General features: G+C 31.7%; 1 protein-coding gene across 1 annotated transcript in view; it reads left to right on the top strand.

Moving 5' to 3' along the window:
- LOC135198332 (G-protein coupled receptor GRL101-like) overlaps positions 1–10,000 on the top strand; it is a 245,905-nt gene that overhangs the window by 51,825 nt on the left and 184,080 nt on the right. The window lies entirely within an intron of this gene.

The following is a 10,000-nucleotide window of genomic DNA, read 5'->3' on the forward strand; positions in this document are numbered from 1 at the left end:
TACCTGTGGACCAGCATGAGGCAGCGCCAGGTACTGGATACCTGGTTATTTGGTTGAAGTCGTCGTATGGAGTAGAAGTCGAGTTGGAGGTCGACAGCCTTTGGACAGCATTGGCGTGTTATCGTCGTCGAGAAGACTACGTGTCGAGAGCGTCCTCACTGAGAAGCAACAATGGCGTGTTTTCGTCGTCAAGAGGACGACGTGTCGAGAGCGACCTCCGGGGCAGCAGCAGTGACGTGTGATCGTCCAGTGGTCGAGGAGGACCTCCATACTGTATCTGAGGACGAGATGGTTGTTGCATCAACTCTGTCTTGATCGTCCAGCATTCGAGGAGGATGTCCATATTGTCTCCAAGGACGAGGTGGTTGTCGTATCGGCTCTATCTTGATCGTCCGGCATTGGACTGTTGTCCTCATCGTTTGAAGAAGTGTTCCCGTTTTGCTCTGACTATCATTCTGCCGCTTCAGTGTTATTTTAATTATTTATTATGCTGCCTATTTCTATTAATTATATTTACAGATTGTTATTGCCCTTATACAGCCTATTTTGTCATTATTTTGGCTTTGTTATTGAACGGTGGATTTTATTGATTCTTAGACTGGTTTTTACATAATAATTATTATTAGTTGATAATTTTTCTGATTTTGCCACCCAGAAACCTTGACTCGCTGTACATAATTGTATTTAACTCTTGTAAATAAAATTAATTTTAAGGTAACTTTTTGATTTTGTTATGCTCCTCCCTCCTTTGTTTGTCACCTGTCATCAGTTTCATTACAGCCCAATTGCTTATTATTTTTAAGAACCTGTCGATCTCGAGAGTCGAGATCGTAATATATATTATATATATTATATATATATATATATATATATAATATATATATATATATATATATATATATATATATATATTATAATATATATAATATATATATATATATATATATATATATATATATAAATATGTATATGTATATATATCAATGTAGCAAGAAGGAACATGATCTCGAGAATATAAAAAAATCCACGTAAGAAGGTGAATGGAAACTGGAACTTTCAACTTTAGTAGTTAATTCTACATTTTCAGGTTAACACTGAACACGAGAACTTGACAGGGCAGGCTACTTTCAGTTAGTTTATTTGTCAAAATATTATTTGTCAAAATATTATTTGTCAAAATATTACTATATTTAAAGTTAATATCAATAGTTTTTAAAATGGGTACAGCAAGAATGAAATTAGGACGAAATGTTAAATGTAGGATATTCTTAAGTTCTTTGTTAACACTGGTTCGATTGTAATTTTTTTGTTTTGGCTTTATTTTTAAAACCTGCCAAAAATATGGAGGGTAACATAATGAATCTGCTTTTTTATCAATAATTTTAAACTCATCTTCCATAAATTAAGGACTTCAAATTCTAATAGCTATAAGATGCTGGCAAATGTTGACACTTCAATTGGTTTAACGTGGGTAGAGTAAAAATGAATATAGGATGAAGTATTTGTGGGTTTCCTGTATACATTAAAACAAAAATTGGTTTTATTACTAATACATAAGGCATCCAAAAATGGTCTACAATTGTTTTCTTCATATTCTATTGTGAATCATGGATGGTACAAGATTATTAATTTTACGTATATGCAAGAAATCAGGAATATTCATATTATCTTTTACAATACAAAAACAATCTAAGGTGTTTTGGGTTACATCTGTAGACGATTGCTTTTGTATTGTAAAAGGAAATGTAAATATTACCGATATGGTGCATACAATTAATAATCTTATAATTTCCATAGAATTCACATTATAATATGAAGAAAATAATTATATACCGTTTTTGGATGTCATAGTTATTAGAAATAACAGTGTTTGCTTTAAAGTATATAGGGAACCCAAGAATAATTTATCATATATTTAATTTTACTCTAACCATGCTAAACAAATCAAGGTGCAAACCTTTTCCAGTATGTCTTAGAATTTGCAGTCCTGAATTTTTAGAAGATGAGTTTAAAATTATTGATAAGATAGTTGATTCATTATGTTACCCTCCATATATTTTGGAACTTTGTAGAAATAAAGCAAAAAAAGACATATTACACTCCAACCACTTTAAAAACTGTTGATAATAACTTAGTAATTAAATATAATAACATTTTGAGAAATAAACTAATTAAGAATAGCCCACCAAATTCAAACAATATTGTACAAAGTAATTCATGCAAAGAATGTAATAAGATTTACATTAGTCAAACATCTACAGCACTGAAAATGAGTTGCTCTTAGCACAAATATGCCATTTCAAGAGACTTAACAAACAATGGCATTGTGGATCATTGGCTTAAGACAGGCCATGCTATTAACTGGGATAATTCCTTGATAATCTACACGGTCAGTGATCGCCACGAAAGGAATCTGGTGGAGTCCATTGCCCTTTGATCTTTTTTCTTTTTCTCTTTTGCTTAAAGAACATGCTGCCCAAATTAACAAACTGTAACCCTGCCCCCGCTTCTGTTTTTGTATATAAAGCTCTGTCAACTTCTCTTATATTCAGTATGAACATGAAAATGTAGAATTAACTACGAAAATACCTCTTCAAAGTCCCGGTTTTCACTCACCTCTTACGTGGATTTTGTGATATATATATATATATATATATATATATATATATATATATATATATATATATATATATATATATATATATATATATATGTATATATATATATATATATATATATATATATATATATATATATATATATATATGTATATATATATATATATATATATATATATATATATATATATATATATATATCTATATATATATATATGTGTGTGTGTGTGTGTATATATATAATGCACATATATATATATATATATATATATATATATATATATATATATATGAGATATATATATATATATATATAAAGGCTGTTTCGAATTTAGAGGGGCCCCCTCCTCTACAGCATAAACTAAAATTGATATGGACAAAAATAAAAGTAATTCAGAATAGGTATTTATTTAAGTTTCTCTCTGAGTATTTAATATTTGGTGTGGCCTCCATCTGCTTGTACCACAGCCTGCATTGTTGAGGGGTATGATTTCAGCAAATCGCAAAAAATCTGAGACTCAAGCTCCGTTTCCCTGAGCGCTGCGGTCACCTCTCTTTGCAGGTCATCAAAGCTTGGTATACCTTCATGGTTCACTGTGCGCATTTCAACACGATCCTTTAAGATATTACCAATATTTTCACACACATTAAGGTCAGGGGAGCTACCTGGAAATTCACTTGACGAGAAAAAATTTATACCACTGTTTCGAAGCAGCTCCTGTGTCTGAAGAGCCTTGAAACATGGGGCCTTATCATGAAAAAATTTGACTTTTTCAGCAGATAACACATTTTCAGGATCTTTGAGGAAGGGAAATACACCTCCAGTAACCACAGTTTCTCTAAAGTGCTCGCTAAAGTATTCACCATTCCATCACTGTCCTTTCTGTTTGATGATCCACATTAACTGTTTGGCTGTGAAACAGCAAAAAATTCCCAAACATTCAAGAAATTTCACAACTTGATGATAGCACACGTCATTGCTAATATCATTCAACTTTGCAGCCCATATGATGTCCTTTATATGATTTCGCTTCCTGACTGTGTAAATGAAGGATTCATCTGATGCGGCAACATGCACAGTCTTCTCTCTATTGCTGAGTGATGTTGGGCTTGCTGAAAACATGAAATGGCTTGATACCAGATTTTTTCAACTCACGATATACAGCACTATAACTTCTCCTCTTTCCCATTTTTGTTTCTAGTTCAAGCGCCAATTTACGTAAAGGCTTTCTTGGTCTACCCACTGCCTCAGCTATGATGTCATTTAGCTCCTGAGAAAGGACTTCAGGCCTTCCAAGATTCTCACTCTTTTGGCGATGACAGTCATGGATTTTTGTTCCAGTCTCTTTTAACAAAGGATTCAATCTCTTTTAATGTATTTAGCTATCCAGGAACGTGAAATGAAGGATGCGCCAGCATCCCTGCCCTCTCTGAAGGTTATAGCCCGGATTCGGTCAATCCATCTGATTTCCTCTGAGTCTTTAGCCGTGGTTGTATCTAACTCCGTCACTCAGTCTGAAAATACAAGAAATGTAAAATGAAAAATAGCTTAATAGAAACTCAAGATTATGTACTTGGAGATAGGCTATACCAAAAAACTTCATAACTTTCCATTTGTTCTGTGGATGGACGGGTCTCTGATTTCGAAACACCCAGTATATAGTATATATATATTTATATATATATTATATATATATTTTTTTATATATATATAATATATATATATATATATATATTATAAAAATATATAAAAAGAGAGATAAAGATAATGCATGCATTTTATTTAGAATTCAGTAGTTGATATCTGCAGTATTTACTCACCTTTAGAATATTAGAGGCTATGATTGATAATATATAAACATTTTGGGATGTAGATTACTATACTGTTACATAATATTAATACTGGTTTGGCTATAAAAGAGATAGATGATAGGTGATTTTTGCAAAAGCTACTAGAAAATGTCAGCTTTACATGAAGTATTTCTTTTGTGTCATAATATAATTTGTTTTCTTCAGCATATTCAGAATTTAAGTAGTAATTATGAAATTGACATCAATCGTTTGTTCTATTAGGAATTACCGAATCCATTATTATTATCATTAATATTATTGTTATTATTATTATTGTTGTTAATATTTTCTCCCTTTTATTATTTCTAATATAGATTTTTTATTTTTTCTCATTTTTATATTTCTCATTTGTGTTATGTATTAACTAAGTCTTCAATATTATTATTTTGTCATTATTTTCCATAGGGGCCACGTGCCCAGGTCCCCCCGCCCCCGGATCCGCTAGTGATTACCAGAATTATACTTGGGTTCTTCAGTTAGCTGGACAAAATCTGATAATACGCAAAACTCAAGAGCAGATCGCCATTTTGATGAGTGTAATTTTAATTTAGCTACACTGTGCTTTGCATTGCAGTCTTCTCCTATAACGAATGAAGCTTTTGGATCTTGTGACTGAGCCATACTAATTCTTTCCTAGAGACAGTCATATATACGAGTAGAGTTGTCGATTTTTATATTGCAGTAAATAGCAAATATATCTTACCTTCTCCCGATTTCTGCCATGATCAAAATCATAACCTGAAAGCACAAGAAACGACCTATCTTTAAAATCACCGTCGTACCCCTGTTCATCGAAGTCTCCTATTCTCATATCAAATTTAAATATAAACAATGCTAGCCGAAATTCATGTTTTACCAAAATACAAGTTTATTTCCAAAGTTAAGAAAATAAAAAAGAATTGAAGAAGAGAAGCCCAAGGACTGTCCTTAACTTCTAGCAAATGCGTAAATGAAAAGTCAATCTCTCAGACTGGGAGATATATTGTGTCACTACTCATTTTAAGTAATCCCCAAAATAATGTCATAAGTCTGTCATGACCCAAAGACAGTTATTTGCTAGCATTCCTTTATCATGTGACTTATAACAAATCCATCTGAGGAAAAAACAAAGGTAACTTTTTGGAAAAAAAAAGTAGAGAGTATAAAGACATAAAGACATAATGCATAAATGGGAGAACTCCCATGTTACCAAAATCACCCAACACATCCCAAGTATGGTAAATAGCAAAAACAGTACACAGCGAAAAATATTCAATAATAAAATGTCAAATAAAACTAACAGGGTACACTATTCCATCAGTGCCCAATCGGGCATTTTAAAATGAAAAGATCACTCGCTCATCTTTACTGACAAAGTCTAGCGCCCTCCACAAGGCAAAACGTTCCCCAATTTAAGTTGTTGCCAGAGTAATCCCTCTTTACTCGGGATTCAATATATGATCCCCTAATGACCTCCTTTCGAGCCACACTCATGAACATACTCATTGTTCTAGAACGCTCGCAGCTAAGTGAGCCACCCCGATTTCCAAGACCCAAATACCTTCCGAGAACTACAGTTTACAAAACTACCTGGTATGCGCCGGCAAGTGTTCATCTTCCCCTGGGATTTATTAAACACACCAATACTGTCGAAAATTCCATCAGGAATCGTATGGCATACATTACAGTGCTTCATATATTATCTACTTATTGTTCTATATGAGATGTCAACATATTATATTATATATATATTATATATATATATATATATAATATATTATATATATATCATATATATATATATATATATATATATATATATCACATTACCGTGATTCATATACATACATCGAGCTACAAAATGTCCTTTAATATCTAATTCGCTCTACTTCGGAATTAATATACTTTCATATATGTTTAACCGAAGGGAAATTTTTTAGTCTATAAGAAATTATTATTATTAGAATAATAATATATATATTATTATTCTAATAATAATGGGATAAAGCTGTTGATGATTTCAGTAATTCTAGTGGGAAAATTTTACTAGACATTCATTTGAAAAACTTCAGGATTTTTTACTTGAATAAAAATACACTATTAGTGGTATTCTCAATTTACTTTGGAAAACTGTCGATGTCTTTTGAAATTAATGACAATTTACTGATGAGATGCACTTTGTTTACTTAGGAAAAATTGTTGTCTAACATTAAAGTTTAATCTAAAGGGAAGAAATGCAGAAGATACTATCCAAATGATGTGAATAAGTTCTTGATAATACTCTTGATGAAATGGAATAAACTATCAGTGAGCCTCTTGATATTTTTCAATGGGAGTAAACTGCTAATGATATCTTAGTATGATGGGCAAAGCAGTTCATAAGAGTGTCGCTGGAAAAAAATAGTGATGACAAAATATTTATTAGAAAAGCTGTTAAGGCTTTTCGTAATATAACGGTGCATTTTTTAGATGATACCATTCTTGAATTATTAAAAAAAATTATTGTTAGCCTTTGTAATTTAAGGACATGTCTGCTTAGAACCATCTCAATTCGGTGGTAATAAACTATGGATGAGAGTCTTAAATTTATTTTTAGAAATATGTTGATCATGTAGCATGAAAAATGTTGATGACGCTCTTTTATTGACTGGGAGATCTGGAAATGCCATCGTATTTCAAAGGGAATACACTCATGGGGGTGTTCAGGATGACGACAACCTGAATATGTTGTTGTCACTGTTAATGGGGAAAAAATTGCTAATGACATAAAGTAACGGGGAAAATTCTTGTTGATTTTCCGAGTATAGCAGAATTGTACTTGATTATCAGTTTCATGTACATTTGAATAAAAAAAAGATATTTTCATGTAAACCATATTTTTTAAAGCAGCCATTAGCAAACCTTGTCTTAGAATGGCTAAGTAAAGCACACCATTCGGCGTATGTATGTTGCTCGTATGAACTGAGTGAGACGGCATCCAATTTACTAGCGAAGAAAGTGATTTGAAAAATACGTTGGTAATTTGCATGCAGACCATATATTTTCAAAAGAGCGTTCGGTTCGTTTTCGTACAGGTATTGTTTCCGTTGCAAAAAAGGAAAAGTTTTCAAAGAGATGATTACAGTGTTTGTAACATTGATCTGCAGGATGGAAATTCGTTTATTTTGCTCTGCCTTTTGTGCTGTTTTTTTAATTGTTTAATTTTTTGGCGCAGAGGTTTTATTTTGGGTTCATTTGTTTTAACTTATTTTCTGTATTAAATGCTGATGATAAACAATTGTCAATCGTAGGACGAAATGTACTTGGAATAAGATGGAAATTGTTATAATTATTGAAATAAATGTTATGCCATTATTCGGCAAACTGACAACAGTTAAGCATCAGTACCTCGTAACGTCTGAGGTATTGCTAATCTTGCACTAAACAAGCCTTTATCTTGAAAACAACCACCCATAGTTCTCTCTAGCTCCACCACGTTATATCATTACATCTAGCAATGTTATAATGTATGACTGGTAAAATTCATATTATAATTACGTTAATGATTTATTTCGCTTGAAGGCATTATTTGTTATCTTGGGGTGCAGGACGAGGCCTTGGCTGAATAAGGTTTAGTTCGATTGATGTATTATGGGTTAGGTGGATGATGCAATATATATATATATATATATATATATATATATATATATATATATATATATATATATAGATATATACATATATATTGCTACTTTCAAAATGCATATATCCCCTCTTTGACTGTATAAAATGTTATGTAGAATTGTGCAACATTTTTTCAGATTCCTAGCTAGCTTAGAGATAGGATGTTTTAAATGTGTGTTCAGATTTCTGCATTACATATGTAAAAAGAATATATAACGTAGAATGTGGAAAGAGAGAGATTTTTCTTTATCCATTCAAAGCTAGAATAGTTTCATTACTTTTCATCTCCTCGAGATTAAGTGAGCTCGAGCCTTCGTGTTGTTGTCAAAACATGTCAATCTTAATTATCGTTGAACCTCCGTTTCGTGGGTACGTGTCTGTTGAGCAGAATCGTCTTGTATGCGTATGTCTTTGATCAAAGCCATGTGCAAGTTTCACAGTCTGTGTGTAAAGTTGCGTCATAATGGAAGTTTCTGAAAGAATTATTGCCCAAAACGTTTTGTGTCATCTCCCCTGTCCAGCTTCCGTAAGGGAGAAGTTTTTCATTCAGGCGTAGATTCTCAAAGCGATCACATCTCTCTCTCTCTCTCTCTCTCTCTCTCTCTCTCTCCGTCTCTCTCCATCGCATAGCACTTTTGATTTTAAAGTAACGTAACGATTTTGTACTTATTGAATAGTAACTCGTAGCTTGAGAATTTCAGATTTGATATTTCTTAGAATTTATTCAGTGTTATTTAGTGTTTTTTGTGGAATCTGAACAAACATTGTTGTTGTAACGGCACCTGGTTTTGTGAAAGTGTGAAACAAGCTGCAGCAAGAAAGAAAGAAATTGGTATACCAAAAAGGTAAAGTGTGTTATATTTTTATTAGTTGCAACTAATAACTGATAGGAACAGTGGCTAGGTAATAACTAATAACTAATAACTAATAACAGATGGTTACAAAGGTTTGGTAAAAACTAATATCTGATGGTTATGATGGTTTTGAGTGAAAAGATTTACATCTTTACACATTGCAGATTTTTGTGTTTTGTGTTTATTCATTTGAAGTGATTTTTATGTTTTGTGCATTTGTCCATTTTCTTATTGAAGTGTGCCTTTTTATTTTATATTCTGTGTGATTGATACTTTTTGCAATTTTTGGTATTGTCCACATTTTTCTGTATTTTCATTTGCATTCACAATTTAATTAACTTAGCTATATTCATTAATTAATCGTTGCACAATTAATTAAATTTAACACTTGTGAATTAATTTGCATTTACTTAGAATTCTTTTCAAGTTTTGTTATTGTTTAGCACGTGTGAATTAATTTCCAAATTCAATTATTGCCCAACACTTTTGAATTTTGATTGAATTAATTTTCTTGCATTTTGTGATAAATTAATTTTGATTTAATTTTATTTGATTGATTCAAAAATGAATTAAACTTTACTTTGTTTTCAAATAACAGTAATTTTCCCTGATATTGTGAATTTCACTTATATATTTTGAATTTAATAATAAATTTTTGTATTTAAAATTTGTACAAATGTTTTCATTTCTAACCAGTATATTTGCATTTGATTATGTTGATATTAGGTAGAAACATAGAGTGGTGATTGATCTGTTTTCCTTCAATTAACTTGAAGTGACTTAGAACCAGGGAAGTACTTAGACTTCTGAAATCAGGGAAATACTTAGACTTAAATTTGTTGATGGAGTGATGCCCTTTTAATTCAATTACTTACAAGATTACTTCACACCTGTTTTGATGAACTTAGTCTGATCTTCTGCAATACTGATAAGTTGTTTAAGGGATTACTGTTGCCTTTAGAGTATTCAATCGTTTAGTACCTGTGATGAGGGTTCAGGTGTCTGGCTTTTGTGAGGTATCAATTAATGAATGGT

The sequence above is a fragment of the Macrobrachium nipponense genome, chromosome 22, assembly GCF_015104395.2.
Source record: "Macrobrachium nipponense isolate FS-2020 chromosome 22, ASM1510439v2, whole genome shotgun sequence".
NCBI lineage: Eukaryota > Metazoa > Arthropoda > Malacostraca > Decapoda > Palaemonidae > Macrobrachium > Macrobrachium nipponense.